Genomic DNA, 19,374 nt, shown 5'->3' with positions numbered 1-19,374 from the left:
AATGTACTGCACACTGTAAATGTTCAATAAATTGTTTACCATAGGTTTGTCACAAACTTTGCAAGAAGTTCATTAGATGTTTGACAGAAGTTCATCGGAAGTTTGCCACAAACCTAAATTTGCATATGAACTTGAGGCAAATTTGCAGCGACATTGCCAGAGGTTTACCACAACTGTTGTAAAGGCCCTATCTAGGCTCCGGTTTAAACTGATCAGGATTGAGTGTTCACTGAGGAGATCTGTGATGATGAAAATGAACTGTGTCAGTCTAATTAAATCAGCAGATATTCCTTGTGTCCTGTGGGGAATGATGCCAACCTGCATTTAAAGAAAAAAATGGTTCTTGTGTAGCAATGGTCACTTCAAGTTCTAAATTGAAAGCCTTTGCTGTTGTGGTTAGTGAAAAATTGTGTCAAGTCGACTTTCCACCAAACATTTTAATCTTCACGGTGAATTAGACTATGGCTGATGCGTTTCTGTGTTCACTTTTTGTTGATTAAGTTTTATCTGTCGAGCCGAGATGAATGAAAATCTCCACTGTGACATTTTTTCTGCAAGAAAAACAGTAAATCACTTTTTATGAACAAATTGGGAGTCTTATACAAGCTGCCACGAGCTGGGCACTGTGCCTGTGTGTGTGTGTGTGTGTTAAATCGTGCTGAGTGTTTCATGAATATTTTAGTTCCACTGAAAAGATTCTCGATGTGTTTGCTTTTGCTATCAGTCAATCACAGATGTATCCTGGAGGCAGGAGGAATTTCATGCGGTTTGGTTTTATTGTTTTATACACATAATGCATAAATAACATTTAATGCTACATTGTGGTTTGGTGAAGCTAGAGACAAATAAAACAAATTTTTATGAGGGAATGATCCATATGTGTGTCTACGGGGCTTCAAATGATTCATATTTTCACTGTACAGTAATTACTATTCTTTATGCTGGAGTGTGTCAGAGACTGAGAGCTATTTACTGTTAAGCACAGGGCTCTATAAAATAACTTGAAATGTCCATGCCTATAATTATGAATAAAAAACACCACCCTCGAAAATACACTTTAGCAGTTTCCTATTTCCGATCAGGCATGACATTATGAGCAGTGAATGGTGAAGTGAATAACACTGATGATCTCCTCTTCATGGCACCTGTTAGTGGGTGGGATATATTAGGCAGGAAGTGAACATTTTGTCCTCAAAGTTGATGTGTTAGAAGCAGGAAAAATGGGCAAGGGTAAGGATTTGAGCGAGTTTGATGAAGGGCCAAATTGTGATGGCTAGATGACTGGATCAGAGCATCTCCAAAACTGCAGCTCCTGTGGGGTGTTCCCGGTCTGCAGTGGTCAGTATCTATCAAACGTATCCTTTGAGACACCTGGAGGCCCTACCAGGACTTAAAGGATCTGCTGCTAACATTTTGGTGCCAGATACCACAGCACACCTTGAGGAATCTAATGGAGTCCATGCCTTGACGGGTCGGGGGACCAACAGAATATTAGGCAGGTGGTCATAATGTTATGCCTGTTCGGCGTATACCACAGTGCTTTTGAATACCTGACGATTTTGAATGTTCAGGTGTTTATCTATACTGAAAATACTGTATTTCAACCTGGAATTGATTTCACATGTTTATATGATTGTGCTCATTGCTATATGATATCATTTCTACAGTAGTGATGATTTTATAGTTACTTGTGTAGCAGCTTTGATTTATCTAAGATATCAAAAAAAATGTGATGTTATTCTTTTTTAAGTGATATAGTGAAGTTTTCTGTAAGAGATGTTTAGGTACCATTTATGGAACGAGTCCAGTCATTTTCTGCAGTGAGGAAAATCTTCAGTAAAGGAGTTTTTACTTTTTGTTTAGTGAACTGAAGAATGAGCAGAAAGACTGTTTATAGTTGCTTTAATGTAAGTGATAACAGGAGCTTGTTGGTGGATGTTTGCAGAGGGTTTTTTTTGTGTTATGGTGTGTAACACATCTCTGACTTTTAGAAAGAACACACCAGATAGCAACTTGATGGACCTGTTTGCTGCTCTAGAAACACATGACCAGATATCTAAAGATAACAAACATGATTTGGATTTTGCAGCACTAATAGCCAGAAGCATGATACTCAAATGAAAGCATGAATGAAACAGAAACAGAAAAAGATCAAATATTTCCTCAAGGGATAAACCAGGAAATAATGATAAAAAGAATTTGGGACCTTTTAATGACACTAATAAATGAGAAAATGTACCTCTCCCTTAAAGTAAATTAACAACATCCTTCACTAATCTCCTTCCCTTTTATCTTTTCTTCCCTATCTATTTTACTGAATTATGAAAGGTTGTTATGTTGTGAAGGGAATCACTGAGTAGAAAAAGAGAAAAAGTCTTTGAAAGTGGCTATACCACTTTATCATTTCTATGGACACAGCTTTAATAATAAAATAAAGTTACAAAATAGTAACCTGGTCTATGGGCATGAAATCTCTGAATTCAGCTCAATTTAAAACCATGCTCCATGATACGCACTATAAATCAATTTCCTCATGCATCTACACGCATCTCAACGTCTCATTTCTGTAGCCAACATTATGATTTTCTTTCAGCATGACCACTTGCTAAAAGCTTACACTGTTTCAAAAAAGACTTCCAGAAAAAGTGTTCTACTTCTAGTCTCCTTGGATAATGATATTGAAAAATGGTTCCTTTTAACCTTTTTCCTACCCTTAAATGTGCTTTGAATACCTGCATGTCCTTTATGGCACATTATCAGATATATTTCTACAAAGATGAAACATGACATTATGAGCACCGAGAGGTGAAGTGAATAAGACTGATGATCTCCTCATCATGGCACCTGTTAGTGGGTGGGATATATTAGGCAGCAAGTGAACATTTTATCCTCAATGCTGATGTGTTAGAAGCAGGAAAAATGGACAAGTGTAAGGGCTAAATTGTGATGGCTAGATGACTGGATCAGAGCATTTCCAAAACTGCAGCTCTTGTGGGGTGTTCCCAGTCTGCAGTGGTCAGTATCTATCAAACGTATCCTTTAAAGTCCTTTAAGTCCTCTAAGTATCCTTCAAGTTCCATCGAGGACCCACCGTGCAATTTACAGGACTTAAAGGATCTGCTGCCAGATACCACAGCACAACCTCAGGGATCTAGTGGAGTCCAAGCCTTGATGAGTCAGGGCTATTTTGGCAGCAAAAGGGGGATCGACACAATATTAGGTGGGTGGTCATAATGTTATGCATGATCGGTGTCTATTATGTATACAGTTTTTAATCAGTTATAAAATACAATCTGAGTCATGTTGTGTCTCAAATGTTGGTATGAAGTGCACTACATAGATTCTAAAAAGGCCATACACCCTATAGCATAGTATATAGACGACTGGAATTTAGCTTCATTGTGAATTATTCAAGCATGGAGATAAATTAATTTTAATATCAGTTCCTGGAAGCCCAATAAATGTATAATTGAATAACAGAAAAATAGAACTGTAGCTAAAAACAAATCAGAAACGAAAATGTGTTTTTTTTTTTATTCTTTGCTTTTATGTGATGCAACATCACAGTGTAGCTTCGGTATTAATATTTACTCTGGGTGCAACTCAATCAGCTCCCCAGCTCCCTACGGCATGCATCGGTATATCATGTACACGAGTCCTGGCACTGGTAAGGATCCTGACTCGCTACACAGCGGGACACTGATGACTCAATTTCCGGCGACATGACTGTGTACTCGCTCTGCAAAACATCAGCACTGGTATTTAGCAACAACAAGCAAGGCTGACATTATTTATTTTACGCTGTTTAAAGTACATTAGAAAATTAGAAATTAGAAAAATTTGTTAATAGTTGTAGGTGTGCAGTGTGAGAGTGTTATCACTATTGCAAATGGTAAAAACGTTACAGAAGGTTATTCATACCATTTGCCATAACATTGTACAATAGTTCACCTGTGTGTGATGAGTGATAACACTCTCACACTGCACTACTACAACTATTAACACTATTTGCTAAACTCACAAGGTACTACTACTGCCAGTTTGCCACATGTGTATTGTAATGTAAATACTGATCTAAATATGGTTTGTTTATTGTATTCTATATTTATGTTCATCCAGCCTCTGCTTCTCAGAGGTAAATTAACAGAGATGGGAGTAAGCTCACACCTGGTCACGTGGATCACTGACTACCTGACAGGCAGACCTCAGTACGTGCGACTGGGGGACTGCAGGTCTGACACTGTGGTCAACAGTATGGGAGCGCCACAAGGGACTGTTCTCTCTCGGGTCCTGTTCACCCTGTACACGTCGGACTTTCTGCCACGTGCAAAAGTTCGCAGACGACACTGCTATCATTGGCTGTATCAGGAAGAGACAGGAGGAGGAGTACAGAAAACTGATATGGGACTTCGTTGCATGTTGTGACTTTAACCATCTGCACCTCAACACCACAAAGACCAGGGAGATGGTGGTGGACTTCAGGAGGCCCAGGCCTCAACCTGAGCCTGTGAGCAATGGTGACTGTGTGGAGTTTGTCAAGACCTACAGATACCTTGGAGTACAGCTGGATGATAAAATGGACTGGACTGCTAACACAGACACTCTGCGCAGGAAAGGACTGTACTTCCTAAGAAGGCTGGCGTTTCACATCTGCAAAACGCTACTGCAGATGTTCTATCAGACTGTTGTGGTGAGTGCCCTTTTCTATGCAGCAGTGTGCTGGGGAGGCAGCATCAAGAAGAAGGACGCCTCACATCTGGACAAGCTGGTGAGGAAGGTGGGCTTGATTGTGGGCTAAGAACTGGACAGCCTGACATCAGTGGCAGAGAGACGGGCGCTGAGCAGGCTCCTGTCCATCATGGACAATCCACTTCATCCACTGTACAACATCATCTCAAGACAGAGGAGATAAGGGGGTTTATTACATAAATATGGGGGTTGATGGGGCACTGTCTGTCCTGGACTGTACAACAAACTACACACTACGCACAATACACTCCGGTTTGTAAAGAGCTCTTCAATACACTGAGATTTGCACAGGACTCAGAAACACACAGTTTTTGCACATAAACGGTTTTTGCACATCACCTCACTAGGTCTGTACCTTTAAACTCTTGTTTTTTTTGCACATTACTTATCTTGTATTTCTTAAATCTCTGTATTTAGTATTTTTGCTATATTTTTTTCTTAAATTTTGCTATATTTTGTTATTTGTTATATTTTTGTACCATTAAATTTGGGTTTTTTATTTGTTATATTCCTTCTTATTTTATCTACCTGTGCTTGTGGATACTGCTGGAAGCTGTAAATTTCCTTTGGGATGAATAAAGTATCTATCTATCTATCTATCTATCTATCTATCTATCTATCTATCTATCTATCTATCTATCTATCTATCTATCTATCTATCTATTATAAAACACTATTTCTGCTATGGAATCGATTAAACACTTAACACTCAAGTTGGCAGAGTCAAACAACTTCAAATAGTTATTACACACATTGCTTACACTAACATAAGTAATCATTAAAAATTACTTATCTTTGTAGACGAATTCGGCTGAGAGATCGTCCATTAACCTTTTTTTGAGCTCAGAAGGTTTTTTAGGAAGTGACCGTTACAGTACATTGAAACCATTTCACGATTAAGAGAGACAGAGCTAAAATTGGCCAACTCCCTGATCAGTGCAGAGCTGACTGAGACTCACCCTCTGTCTGTTACACTATTACTCTGTAGCCATATGGATATTTGAAGGCATTCTTATGCTTAATATTCTGTTTAAAAAATTTTTTTTAATGCATCTGACAGCTCTGTACTAGTGTTCATGACAAATGTTTGTAGATATTTAATCTATAAGCCTGTGTAAATCAACAGATTGATATTTAGTGCACCGGGACACAGTCAGCTCAGAGAGAATCCAATCCAGCTATAAATCTTTCTCCTTCGCCAGATTAATGTCAGTATTAATCACGTCTTCCGTAAACACTGATGCTCATCACCGGCATCTCTCTACGGCAGTTAAAAACTCCAGAGAAGAGGACTGCCTTCTCATCGTCACAGTTATCCACCGCTGTGACTTAAAGACAGCCAAGATTAGCAGCTGGAATTAGATGACCCATTCAGACTCATGTCTTCTACAAACACACAACATTTAGTCAGTCTTTCTGATAAGAGACTAACAAATTTAAACAATGTTTATATATATATATATATATATATATATATATATATATACAGCTATATATAACATATATATACATACAGCTCTGGAAAAAAATAAGAGACCTCTGCCATCTCCAGATTTCAATCCTATTGAAAACCTCTAGAATGTCATGAAGAGGAAGATGGATGGTCACAAACCATCAAGCAAAGCTGAGCTGTTTGTTCCCCAACAGCAATGTAAAAAACTGGTGGAGAGCATGGAGCCAAAACACATGCAGATCGGGGTTATTCCACCAAATACTGATTTCTTAATGTTATTTAGCCAAAGCATTAACACAATTTGTTTACAAATTATTTGCATTTTGTTTTATTTGAGTTATTAACCTCCTAAAACCTGGTGTCCACATACGTGGACATCACATTTTTGGTTGTGTTCACCATAATACATAATTCTTTGTAACTGGAACCTGTTGTACACAAAAGAAGTGGCTTCATGTTCAAAGATAATATCTGGTTATTATATTTATTGGTTCATCCTAAATAGCTAGACGAAATCTAAAATGCAAGCCAAACCAAAGCTTGGGTCTTAAGAGGTTAAAACTCTGCAAATACTACATGATCTTGGGTTATTTTGATGTGTTGTCATTTCCTTTAAATATATACTGTAAATAACAATAGTTATATTTTGAATTTAGGAGAAATATTGTCAGCAGTTCACAAAAAAATGGAACAAAACTATTCATCTCACCAATACATGAACCTGGAAGAAAAAAACATAAGAAACTGATTATTTTGCAGTGGTCTCTTATTTTTTTCCAGAGCTGTATATATAAAGTTGGCTTCAGAGGTGTGTCAATGATTGTGGTGTCAGTTCATCGAGGAAACAGGCCTTATTTCATTCCCATACTGTCAAGTCACATCTCTGTGCTCATCTATCTGACACAAACACTATCTGAAACAACACTAGTGAGATCAAACCTCATAAATGTTGTGTTTCAGAGGTCAGATAGAGGTGGGAGGTTGAACATGAGGCTGTGAATGTGAGTCTGGGGAAAGCAGAAAATCATTTCTAGCATGATGGTGAAGGTACCTGAGTATGTTTTCTTAATACTGAACGATTTGCAAAGCTGCTACACACCCAGCCATATATACTGATACTGATAAGGCTGTTTAAAATGTTTTAATTATTATTACTGTTGTTTTTTTAATTGACTTATTCTGTTGTCAGAGATGTGCTTCAGTTTTGTGAAAAATCAAAATCAGAGTAGTTTTTAAGGGTTTGAAGGGATTCTTTCGGTGCATCATCACATATAATGACTAAAAATACACACTTCGATATTGCATCTTCTGGCAAACACACATCTTCAGGCTGTGTGTGTGTTTGTGATAGCATTTGTACTCGGAAGTGACAACAGGGCAAAATACCCCTGGAGCTGCTCTTGAATAAAACACACCTTGTGTACTCGTAATACAAAATAGCTGAAATTGTGAAATAGTGACCTCTGGTGGTAAACTAAGGAGTTGCTCCCTAAGTGTGGTTTCTTAACTGAGCACCTTCATTTTCTCAATTTCGACTTTGTTTCAAGAAATATAAATAGCAGAAAAGAGAGCCTTATTGTCAATCCAGCTATTTACAGGCACACAATAGAATAAAACAGTGTATTTCAAGGTCTTTATAGAAGAGTGGCAGTGGTGTGATCAGTGTACATCTAGAAAAGTTGATGCGATAAGTCAAAAATGTGGAAATTATATCACTGTATATTAATATTACTTAATATTACAGTTTTAATATATGATTGTTTTAATATATTATGCAATATAATGTACATAATGGTTGTGATATTTCAGCGAGAATCAAGGGGAAGGTGTACAGGACAGTGGTGAGACCGGCCATGCTGTATGGTTTAGAGACAGTATCACTGAGACAGAGACAGGAGTCAGAGCTAGAGGTAGCAGAGCTGAAGATGTTGAGGTTCTCTTTGGGAGTGACACGGTTGGACAGGATTAGGAACGAGTACATCAGAGGGACAGCTCATGGTGGACAGCTCATGTTTAGGGGACAAAGTTAGGGAGGACAGATTAAGATGGTTTGGACATGTTCAGAGGAGGGAGAGTGAGTATATTGGGAGGAGAATGTTGGACATGGAGCTGCCAGGAAGGAGGCAAAGAAGAAGGCCAAAGAGGCGGTATATGGATGTAATAAATGAGGATATGAAGATAGTGGGTGCAAGTGTTGAGGATGCAGAAGATAGGGATAGGTGGAGAGAGATGATTTGCTGTGGTGACCCCTGAAGGGAAAAGCTGAAGACGAAGAAGAAGCTGAAGAAGAAGAAGCTGAAGAAGAAGACATTTACATAATGGTTATTGAATAGCTTTTATAATAGACAATCTCTAGATTTTTCAATTTTATTTTTAAAGTACCAATCATAATGATTCAAATATTCTGATCAACTACATTGTACAAAATACTAGAAAATTGATTCTTTTCTTTTCTTTTCTTTTCTTTTCTTTTCTTTTCTTTTCTTTTCTTTTCTTTTCTTTTCTGTTGTTCTTTAAAACTATCAAAAAGCCATGTTTTTACAACATGGTCAAGTAAACACTAAAAAGTATTCCTGCTTTTTGTACTTAGGCATTCCTATGTAGAAATAAGCTTATAAATAATCTACCTTGAATGTGCTACCTGAGCTGTACATATATCAGTTATCATATTCTGCAGTAAAACGTTGCTTTGAGTCCTGCATTGTACCATATAGTGGGATGTTTTTTCCCTAAAGCTGGAACAACAAAAACCTGACCCTGCAGCATTTCAGATCAGATTTCCATTCACATTTTTACAGCATCTGTCAGAGGCTCTTATCCACTTAGTGAAGTGCATTGTTGTCTTGTTTGGAAAAGGATTGCTTACACCAGTCCGGGTTAGGCAGGAGTAAGCGTCAGTGTTGTAAATGTAATGCGGCGGTTACGAGGTGGCAGAGAACATGCAGCTCTGATGTGACATCTGAGAGTCTCATCTTGCATGATTTATTGATAAGATTTTGCATGAAATCTGATTCAGATAACTCCAGCGCACAGTATAAAGCGAGCTCTGAGTGCGAGTGCGACATTTTAGCTAAATGAGCATCACACACACACACACACACACACACAGCTTGTAACTTATGAGCTTTGGTTTGCTAATGAAACAGTTAAGTAAAAACTCAGTGAAGCTTGAAGTTTGATTTCCGTCCTTTCAGAATCCAATAAGCAAACATCTGCCTAGAGACCTTGCTAATGACACGCTTTAAGATGAATATTGTTGTTTTTCTCATTCCCTAATTTAGTCATGGTTTATTAAATCTGGGATTTTGCTGTGGCTTAGCGGTGTAATCATTCATTATTATTATCAGTTATCAGTCCTACAAATCTGTCCAGAATATTCCACACTTGGTATTTGACCTTTAAGGATATACAGCACCATTAGCAACTCCTGAGAGGAAAACAAACAAACAACTAGACTGTTAAATGTGTTTTTTAGGGAGACCTACCTAAGTGAATATGTGCTGTTATAGAACAAAGTTTCTCCTTAACACAGCGAAAATGGGACTGTGTTTCTGAGAGTCATCCATTGGAGAGATGCATTAAAACAAATATCATGGTGATTGTTGGCTTGATGTATTGAGTGTCATGGCTCCAGCACGTCCATATACACAGATTGCTTGGGCAGCATTTCCATCCTGAGTGTTATAGCTATTGCTTTTGGTCCAAACTCATTTTTCCTGAAGCACTCAGGAACACTCATCGGCATTACACTGTTCAGCACACAGGCGACTCGCAGTACAAAAATCATTTACACTCTTTTAGAGTTCCAATCTAACCTGCAAAATCTAAACCAAGATCAATTTCACAGCTTTAATAAACGGATTAAAATATCAATCTTGGCCTGAATCTCTAGATCTTATTTCAGTGCCTTTTCCATTTGACTGTAGAAGAGTGTATTTGGATGAAGAATAGACAGGATCAATACAGGAAAAGCGTGTACGCAAACAAAAGGCTTAGTAACTGGTGGAATGCTATAAGCAAGAATTTGCAAAGACTCAATGAACGTCTGGGTTATTTATAGAGAGTGTGATGATTGCGGAGACCTGGTGATGATTAGACGACTGAGGAAACTAAAACTCAGTAATAGATCATGTAACAGGTCATGTTACTGGGGTTGTAGTTTTACACTGTATTCTTCAGCTCAAGAATCTGGAAATGGAGTTGCAGATATACACAGATCAGGCATAACATTATGACCACCTGCCTAATACAGCCCTGACACGTCGGGGCATGGACTCCACTAGATCCCTGATGGTGTGCTGTGGTATCTGGCACCAACATGTTAGCAGAAGATCCTTTAAGTCCTGTATGTTGTGAGGTGGGTCCCCATTATTTGTCCAGCACATCCCACAGATGATCGACTGGATTAAGATCTAGGGAATTTGGAGGCCAAGTCAACACCTCAAATTCGTTGTTGTGCTCATTAAACCATTCCTGAACCACTTTTGCTTTGCGGCACATTATCATGCTGTTCCAGATTTCAGCCGTCCATGACCCTGTCACCGGTTCACCACTGTTCCTTCCTTGGACCACATTTGATAGATACTGACCACTGCAGACCGGGAACACCCCACAAGAGCTGCAGTTTTGGAGATGCTCTGATCCAGTGGTCTAGCCATCACAATTTGGCCCTTCGTCAAACTCACTCAAATCCTTACGCTTGTCCATTTTTCCTGCTTCTAACACATCAACTTTGAGGACAAAATGTTCACTTGCTGCCTAATATATCCCACCCACTAACAGGTCCCATGATGAGGAGATCATCAGTGTTATTCACTTCACCTGGCACTGCTCATAATGTTATGCCTGATTGGTGTATGTATAGAAGTATGGGCTAGTCAAATATAAATGTGAAAAAGAAACAGAGGAGGAAAAAAGTTTTTTTTTTTTTTTACCATTAGATTTTATTAGATTAGATTAGAATTTTATGACATCATTCCAACATGGATGCACCCATAGATCAAAATAAGATCAATAAATAGAAGCATGTTTTAAGTGTTTCAAGCCAAATATCACCTCCGGCTCCTCTCAAAAGTTATTCCTTGTGTCATTTCAGGGTGTTTCTCTTGCTACTGTGGATTGGATTGTTGATCAGGGATCTCAATTTACATCTACACACAGCCCCCTCCGAAAGTATTGGAACAACAAAGCCATTTCTATTATTGTTGCTACACACTGAAGATATGTGTTTGGGATTAAAAGACTAATTTGAGTCAATAGATTTCTTGATTTTTATATCTAACAACTTAGACCAGGCCACCTTCTTCCATTTCTCATCGGTCCAGTTCTTATGCTCACGTTGTAACACTCTGACCCAGATAACTCATAATTTCCAGGAAAATGAAAGAGCTCGAAGGCAAAGAGTCTGTAATCCACACATTTAAGGGCAGGTGCACAGGCAATGCACTTCTCATACATGAGGGTTTGACTCTCGCATCACAAATAATAATTCTCGCATCACAAATAATAAAAGTAAAGAAGAAAATTTTAACAAGAAGGCAGAGCAAACTTATCATCTATTGCGGCTCTATTGTAGCATGTTTGTTATGAGTGATCAGTCTCTTAAAGGGCAGACCGCACAATAACGTGATGCATGTGAAGACATAGTTTTGGTCGTTACAATGTGCCCAGTGTTGTCGCTTTTAATAGTGGACTGGGATCAGCACTGGCAGTCTGACCGCTCTGCCTCTACACAGCCCCATCCACAGAAGAGGCCAGGGTAGTAGGAGAAGAAAAGCATAATGTACAGAGAGAGAAGCGGAGAAAGAGTGATAGAGCAAGAAGAGAAAGAAAGAAAGAAAGAAAGAAAGTGAATAGGGAGAAAACTAAAGACTTGGGGAAATGAAAGAGAGGGATAGGAAAAGTAATAATGCGATGCATGTGAATACAAAGATTTGGTCGTGTGCCCAGTGTTGTCGCTTTTAATGGTGGACTGGGATCAGCATGGGCACACTGACCGCTCTGCCTCTACAGAGCCCCATCCACAGCATGCTGCACTGACCTGCACCGTGAGTCCTGACGCCTTTCTATCACAGCCGGCATGAACTGTTTCAGCAATCTCTAAAAAAAAATAGCTGAAAAGAAGGAGGAGTTAAGAGATAGATAGAGAAAGAAAGAATGAGAGAAAAGATAAAGGAAGAGAGAGGGTGAAAGGAAAAGCTTGACAAAGGGATGGAAGGCGCTGATTGGAAATGACAAAATCAAATCTACAGACTCAAGATAAGATTAATCACTGAAGCAAAAGTGACACAAGGACATATGATGGAATATGCAGGTAAAAAGGCTGGCTAGCAGTTTTGATCATGATTGCTCGTTGTGAAAGGAGTGATGATCCGCAGCCTTTGAGCTTTAATGTTCTCAACATTAGTGTCATAAAGGGTGTAAAATGAAACACTGAGACAAAGTGTAAGTAATTTACCACATTAATCATAGTAATGATGATATCACCAGCAAAACACTTCAAAGCACCTCCTATTTAACACACACGCGCACACACACACACACACACACACACACACACGCACACGCACACACATACACACTCGCACAAACGCACGCACACACACGCACACATACACACTCGCACACACGTACACACACGCGCGCGCACACACGCGCGCACACACGAACGCACACACACGCACACGAACGCACACACACGCGCACACACACGCACACGCACACGCGCACACACGCACACGCACACACACGCGCACGCACACACGCGCACACACACACACGCGCACACACACACACGCACACACACGCACACACACACACGCACGCACACGCACGCACACGCACGCACACACGCGCACGCACGCACACGCACGCACACGCACGCGCGCGTGTGTGTGTGTGTGTGTGCGCGCGCGTGTGTGTGTGCGTGTGTGTGTGTGCGCACACACACACACACACACACGCGCGTGTGTGTGTGCGTGTGTGTGTGTGCACACACACACACACACACGCACACACACACACACACGCACACACACACACACTGAGCCAAACATCCCTCTGCACTCATTGATTTAGTTAAGAAACACATAATTATGTCAGATTGATTACGAACATCAAAGCCCTTTGGAGAGCGGCGCAGTGATTTATGTGTCAAATTCTTTTTAATTATCTCAATGTGTGTATGAGAATGAGACAGGGCAATAACAGGAGGAGAGAGAGAGAGAGAGAGAGAGAGAGGGAGAGAGAGAGAGATGAAGATCAAGGGAAGGAGTGGGTGGGAGGATGAGGGGAAGAGGCCAGGGTAGTAGGAGAAGAAAAGCATAATGTACAGAGAGAGAAGGGGAGAAAGAGTGATAGAGCAAGAAAGAAAGAAAGAAAGAAAGAAAGAAAGAAAGAAAGAAAGTGAATAGGGAGAAAACTAAAGACTTGGGGAAATGAAAGAGAGGGATAGGAAAAGTAATGGAGAGAGATGGACAGGAAGAAAAGAATCAGTGAGGAGGGAAAGTTGAATAAAACAAGATAGAGCAAGCAAAAATAGATATAAAAGAAAGAGATATAAAAACAAAGAAAGAAAGAAAGAAAGACAGAAAGAAAGAAATGGAAAAGAGGAGTAAAGATTGAAAAGGGGGGCTAAAAGAGGGGTAAAAGAGAATGATTGAACAAAAAGGTAAAGCAAGTGAGAGTGAGAAAGAAAAAGTTGGGTGAAGGAAAGGAAAGTGGTACATGGAAATGATGAGACAGAGGGTGGAGAGAGAGAACAAAGGTATGAAGAAAGAAAAGGAGAGGGAGAGAGGGGAAGAGCTGATGAAGTGTTTAGAAAAGGGAATATGGAGTGAATGAAAAAGCAAACAGGAGAAGATGAATAACACACAGAGAGGAGGTGAATGACAGGAAAAATAGACAGAGGGGGTAAAAGCGTGGCAGGGAAGGGAAAAAAATAACAGGACAGAGGGGATTGGAGAGAAAGAAGGAAAGACAAAGTAAAATAGAGAGGTAGAAAACATTAGAAGGAAGAGGTAAGAAAAGAAAGAAAGAAAGAAAGAAAGAAAGACAAACAGCTGATAAAGTGAGGGGTAGAATGAGAAGAGAAGAGAAGAGAAGAGAACTAGATTAAGAGAGGTGGCTGTTGAAAAGCGAGAGGGGTGAAAGCAATGGAAAGAAGGAAAGAGAGAGAGAGAGCGAGAGAGAGAAGACTTAAGAGAGGTGGCTGTTGAAAAGCGAGAGGGGTGAAAGCAATGGAAAGAAGGAAAGAGAGAAAGAGAGAGAGAGAGAGAGAGAGAGAGAGAGAGAGAAGAGACTTAAGAGAGGTGGATGTTGAAAAGAGAGAAGAAAGAAAGAAACACAGACAGAGAGAGAGAGAGAGAGAGAGAGAGAGAGAAGACTTAAGAGAGGTGGCTGTTGAAAAAGGAGAAGGGTGGAGAAAGTAATGGAATGGAAAGAAAGAAAGAAAGAAAGAAAGAAAGAAAGAAAGAAAGGGTGATAGAATGAGGGGGCAGACACAGAGAGAGAGAGAGAGAGAGAGAGAGAAGACTTAAGAGAGTAAGTATTGGAAAGAAAGAAAGAAAGAAAGAAAGAGACACAGAGAGAGAGAGAGAGAGAGAGAGAGAGAGAGAATAGAGAATAGAGAATGGAGGGATGTGGTGACAGGCTGCAGTTTTGAAGTGTGTTGAGGCAGTAATTGTGTCTGATGGCTGAGTGTTAATGAACAGCGTGTGTGTTAATGTTCAGACCCCCTGCTGCTCCTCCTCACTCTCTCCTCTCCTAATTGACCAGGCCTCTGCTCCCTCAGGGCCCCGTTATTATTTATTAATAATTCATCTCTAAATAATTCACAGCCTGGGAGTGAATGTGTGGACAGACGCTGTTTAATTGAGCATGGGAAAATGAACTTGGACATAGTTTGTGTGGGCAGAGCCAGGACTGCTTTCTCTTTACTTCTTCATTTATTTTATTCTTCTTTAGTCTTTTTGAAAAAAAACTAACCTTCATATTTTATTATTTCTTTTCTGCACAATGTCCCATGATGAGCAGAGGCAATGGGGAGGAACGCGGGAGAAATAAAGCCGGTCATAGCAAGGCAATGGTCATGGGAACTTTGACAGGGAAAAGTGTCTGTTTTAACATGGATTAAAGTGCTGACAAAAAATATATACAAATATCTGTTTAAAGTTAAATATTATTAATTATCAATTTTATTTATAAATGTGTTCAAATTAATAATTAATTATTATATAATTATATAAATAAATTAAATAAGTATATATTAATTATTATTAATTATAATTAATATATAATATATAATAATAATTATATATTAACTATAAATTAATGATATTAATTTTAATTATATTAATTAAATAAATAAATAAATAAATAAATAAATAAATAAATAATTCTAAATTATTAATAATCTATTTTATAAATAGATTTTACTTGCCATTATATTAGTAAAATCCAACTTTCAATTACAAATTGTTCAGATTCCATCATGAAATGATTGTGTGTTCAAATAGGTTTTCTTTTTAAAATATAAAATAGTATTTTTTTGCAAACCTAGGGAAAAAAACAGTGGATCTGAGTAGGATGACTTTACATATTTATAGCTGTTAAGTATCCATATATTTTTAGTTCTAGTTTTTACAAAGCATAAATAATAAGCTTCATTAATAAACATGAAAATATATACTCTGTAACCCAGAGCTACAGTTGTTCCACTTTAATAATAAATACCTTCGAATGAAACGTTAGATATAAAAAAGTTCTTGTGTTAAGTTTTAGCAATATCATAAAAAGTCATTCCTTCTCAGAACCACAAAACGATGTTTGTGACACATAACTGCTTTCCTGTCTCTGAGACAGAATACAGATTTAGACTGTAATTTTATTTAACAACGGGATTTTCCCTGCACGTGCTCGTTCATTTCCCATGGACTCCAGAAGGGGTCAGTAACATCCTGTTCATTTTCTCTAATTTCCTGTTTTCTGTAAAAGCCCATATCACATCCTTTTGTTTGTTTGTTTGTTAATTTCTGAGCATCATTTGTTTTGTGTGTCTGAGTTTTGAGAAAGTTTTTGATTTTGACTATACAGATGACCAGAGCTATTATTAATTACAAAATAAAAATTAATTTGAATCCAAACTCTGTCACCCATGCTGCATATTGTTCTGTGCAAAAGTTTCCCAAGAAACTGGACAGGAGGAAAGAGAGAGAAAGAGAATGAGAGAGAGAGAGAGAGAGAGAGAGAGAGGATGAGTGGAATAGGCCAGAAAGAAAGAAAGAAAGAAAGAAAGAAAGAAAGAAAGAAAGAAAAAAAGAAAGAAAGAAAGGGCTAAAGGAGGGGTAATAGACAAAAAGACCTGGTGTGTATTTATGTCCTGTGTTCCTTTGTGCTTGTATTTATTTACTGGTGTGTTGGCTAAGACATCCATTAAAATAGAATGTAATAGAATAGAATAGAATAGAATAGAATAGAATAGAATAGAATAGAATAGAATAGAATAGAATAGAATAGAATAGAAGTTTGCTTACTTACTTAATTGCTTAAACATTTATTAACACATAATTAATACTTACTTATTTAAACATTCAGAATAGAATAGAGGAGCACAGAAGGCAGTATAATATAAGTGAATGGAATACAATAGAATATAATACCTCAAAATAGAATATGGTAGAGTTGAACACAGTAGAATAGAAATTAGAACCAAATATAAAATATATTAAGAATAGAAGTAGAGTGGTATAGAATATCGAACATTTTGAATACTGTAGAGTGGTATAGAGCTGAATTGAAGAGAGTAGAATAAAATCGAGTAGAATATAGTAGAATAGAAACAAATAGAGTAAAACAGAATTACGCAGTTGGTTGCTCACTTGATTGCACATTTATTAAGAAAAGAATAAACTACAAAACGAATAGAAGTGCACGATAGAATAAAATTGAAGAGAGTAGAAAATAAAATAAAATAGCAATATAGAGTACAATATGTGGAATAGAATAGACAATTCTTTTGCTGCTATCAATGGATATTTCGTAGAGAGTGTGGCGTGAGATTTCCTATATGATGCATCTAACCCCAAAACGACAATAATTCTTTGACTGTGTTTTTAATAAACTGCAAACAGTATTCACCAAAATGACCCGGAAACCTTACTTTAGATAGTAGACTGCTAGCAGATACTTTATTATCTTGTTCAAGCTATTATCTTCCATAGGAACCATTTCACAAACACAGTGATAAAAACCCTCAGTTTGTGTAAAGTCTAAATCCTTGCTAGTGAGTGCTGTGTGAGTGTGATTTCTGCACACAGTAGACGTCACACTTTGATCAGGACAGTGGATATCTACATGCTGTACTTAAATGGACAGAAACCTAATCAGTGCAGTTTGAAATCAGATGCCGGCTGTCAGAATGTCTGTGATGCTCCTTTGGCTTTTTGTTCCTTTGGAATGATAAATTACATTTTCTTCTTTTTCATTTTGGAAGCACTTTAATGGTTGTAAAACAATATATATATATATATATATATATATATATATATGTATATATATATATATATATATGTATATATATATATATATATATATGTGTGTGTGTGTGTGTGTGGAGTTTGCATGTTCTCCCTGTGCTTGGTGGGTTTCCTCCGGGTGCTCCAGTTTCCTCCCACAGTCCAAAGACATGCATCTAGGCTGATTGGAGTCTCTAAATTGCCCATAGTGTGTGATTGCGTGAGTGAATGAGTGTGTGTGTGTGCCCTGAGATGGGTTGGCACTCTGTCCAGGGTGTATCCTGCCTTGATGCCCGATGACTCCTGAGATCCCCGTGACCCGAGTATAGATCGGATAAGCAGTACAGACAATGAAATGAAATATATATATATGTATGTGTGTGTTTTATGTTTTATATATATATATATATATATATATATATATATATATATATATATATATATATATATATATATATATATATATATCTTTGCACTTAGTTTGCAGATCAGTTCAAAAAGTTGAGTTTCTTCCTGTAGAAACTTCAGATTAAACCTCTTCGTGTTTTTGGCTGATTGGATAACACTGACGTTGCTCTCCAGAGCTTTTCCTTTTTCATACATCAGTTTTAAACATGAGCAACTCAAAGAGAGTAAAGGCTTAAAGTTTGGTCTCTGTTGAAGTCCAGTTACGCAAGTGTCTTAATATGTTTCTCAAACCCAACTTTTCCTCACTAGTCTTTGGAGAACGGTTCATCTGAAGCTGTCTACAAGCTCTGTACAAATCTCGAGGTGCCACGGTGCTATACAAACACGTCCTTTCATGATTCCTGTTTTGCGCACCGCAGGGAGAGCCCCAGAATGGTGTGTGTGTGTGTGTGTGTGTGTGAAAAAGAGAGAGAGAGAGAGAGAGAGAGAGAGTACTTTTGCTTCTATATGTATGAAAGGATTTCTGTAGGCATCACTGTAGATTTAACTTAATCTAAGAGCACATCAAAGCATCCAGTACTGTTTGTGCTAAACTCTCATCTGGTCCTTATCACCAAAGTGCTGCTAAATGCCTGTGGGGAGTTAAAAAAAAAAAACAAAGTAAAAGCAAACATGCTCGCTTTTAACCTACAAATTCGGTACCAATGAGTGCTGCGAAGAGAAAAAAAGAAAGAAAAAATAATCAGTGGATCGTACAGTAAACAAAATAAAGCTATAACTACTTGACAGCTCTTTGACACTGTGGTACTTAAAATGTTCGTTATTACAGTGTGACTACGTCGTACCAAGTAGTGAATAAAAAGCAGTTACTAAATGTGGATTAAATAAAGAATAAAACATGAAAGGACATCTGCAGCTCGACTCACAAAACAGACTTACTGTTAAGTTGATCATTCTCCAGTATCGGCACTTCTCGAAGTCTTTTATTCCTTTCATACAACTACGATTTGATTACATTTTTCTCTTTAATGACATTAATAAGACCAAAACAGCCTTCTGTGCTGAAGCTCTTCTCACGTTTTTTTCTATTTAAAGCTCCAGGTTTATCTCTGACTGCAACAACACACTGACACTGGAGACTCCTTCCATAAATAAATAAAAACCTAAAACAAATCCTTACAGAAAACCACATTATTCATCATATCCGCCAATATCAGTTGCATTTTGAACAATATACATGATCACGGTGCA

Source organism: Hemibagrus wyckioides, linkage group LG03, assembly GCF_019097595.1.
Source record: "Hemibagrus wyckioides isolate EC202008001 linkage group LG03, SWU_Hwy_1.0, whole genome shotgun sequence".
Lineage (NCBI taxonomy): Eukaryota > Metazoa > Chordata > Actinopteri > Siluriformes > Bagridae > Hemibagrus > Hemibagrus wyckioides.
Note: the sequence above shows the minus strand (reverse complement) of the source record.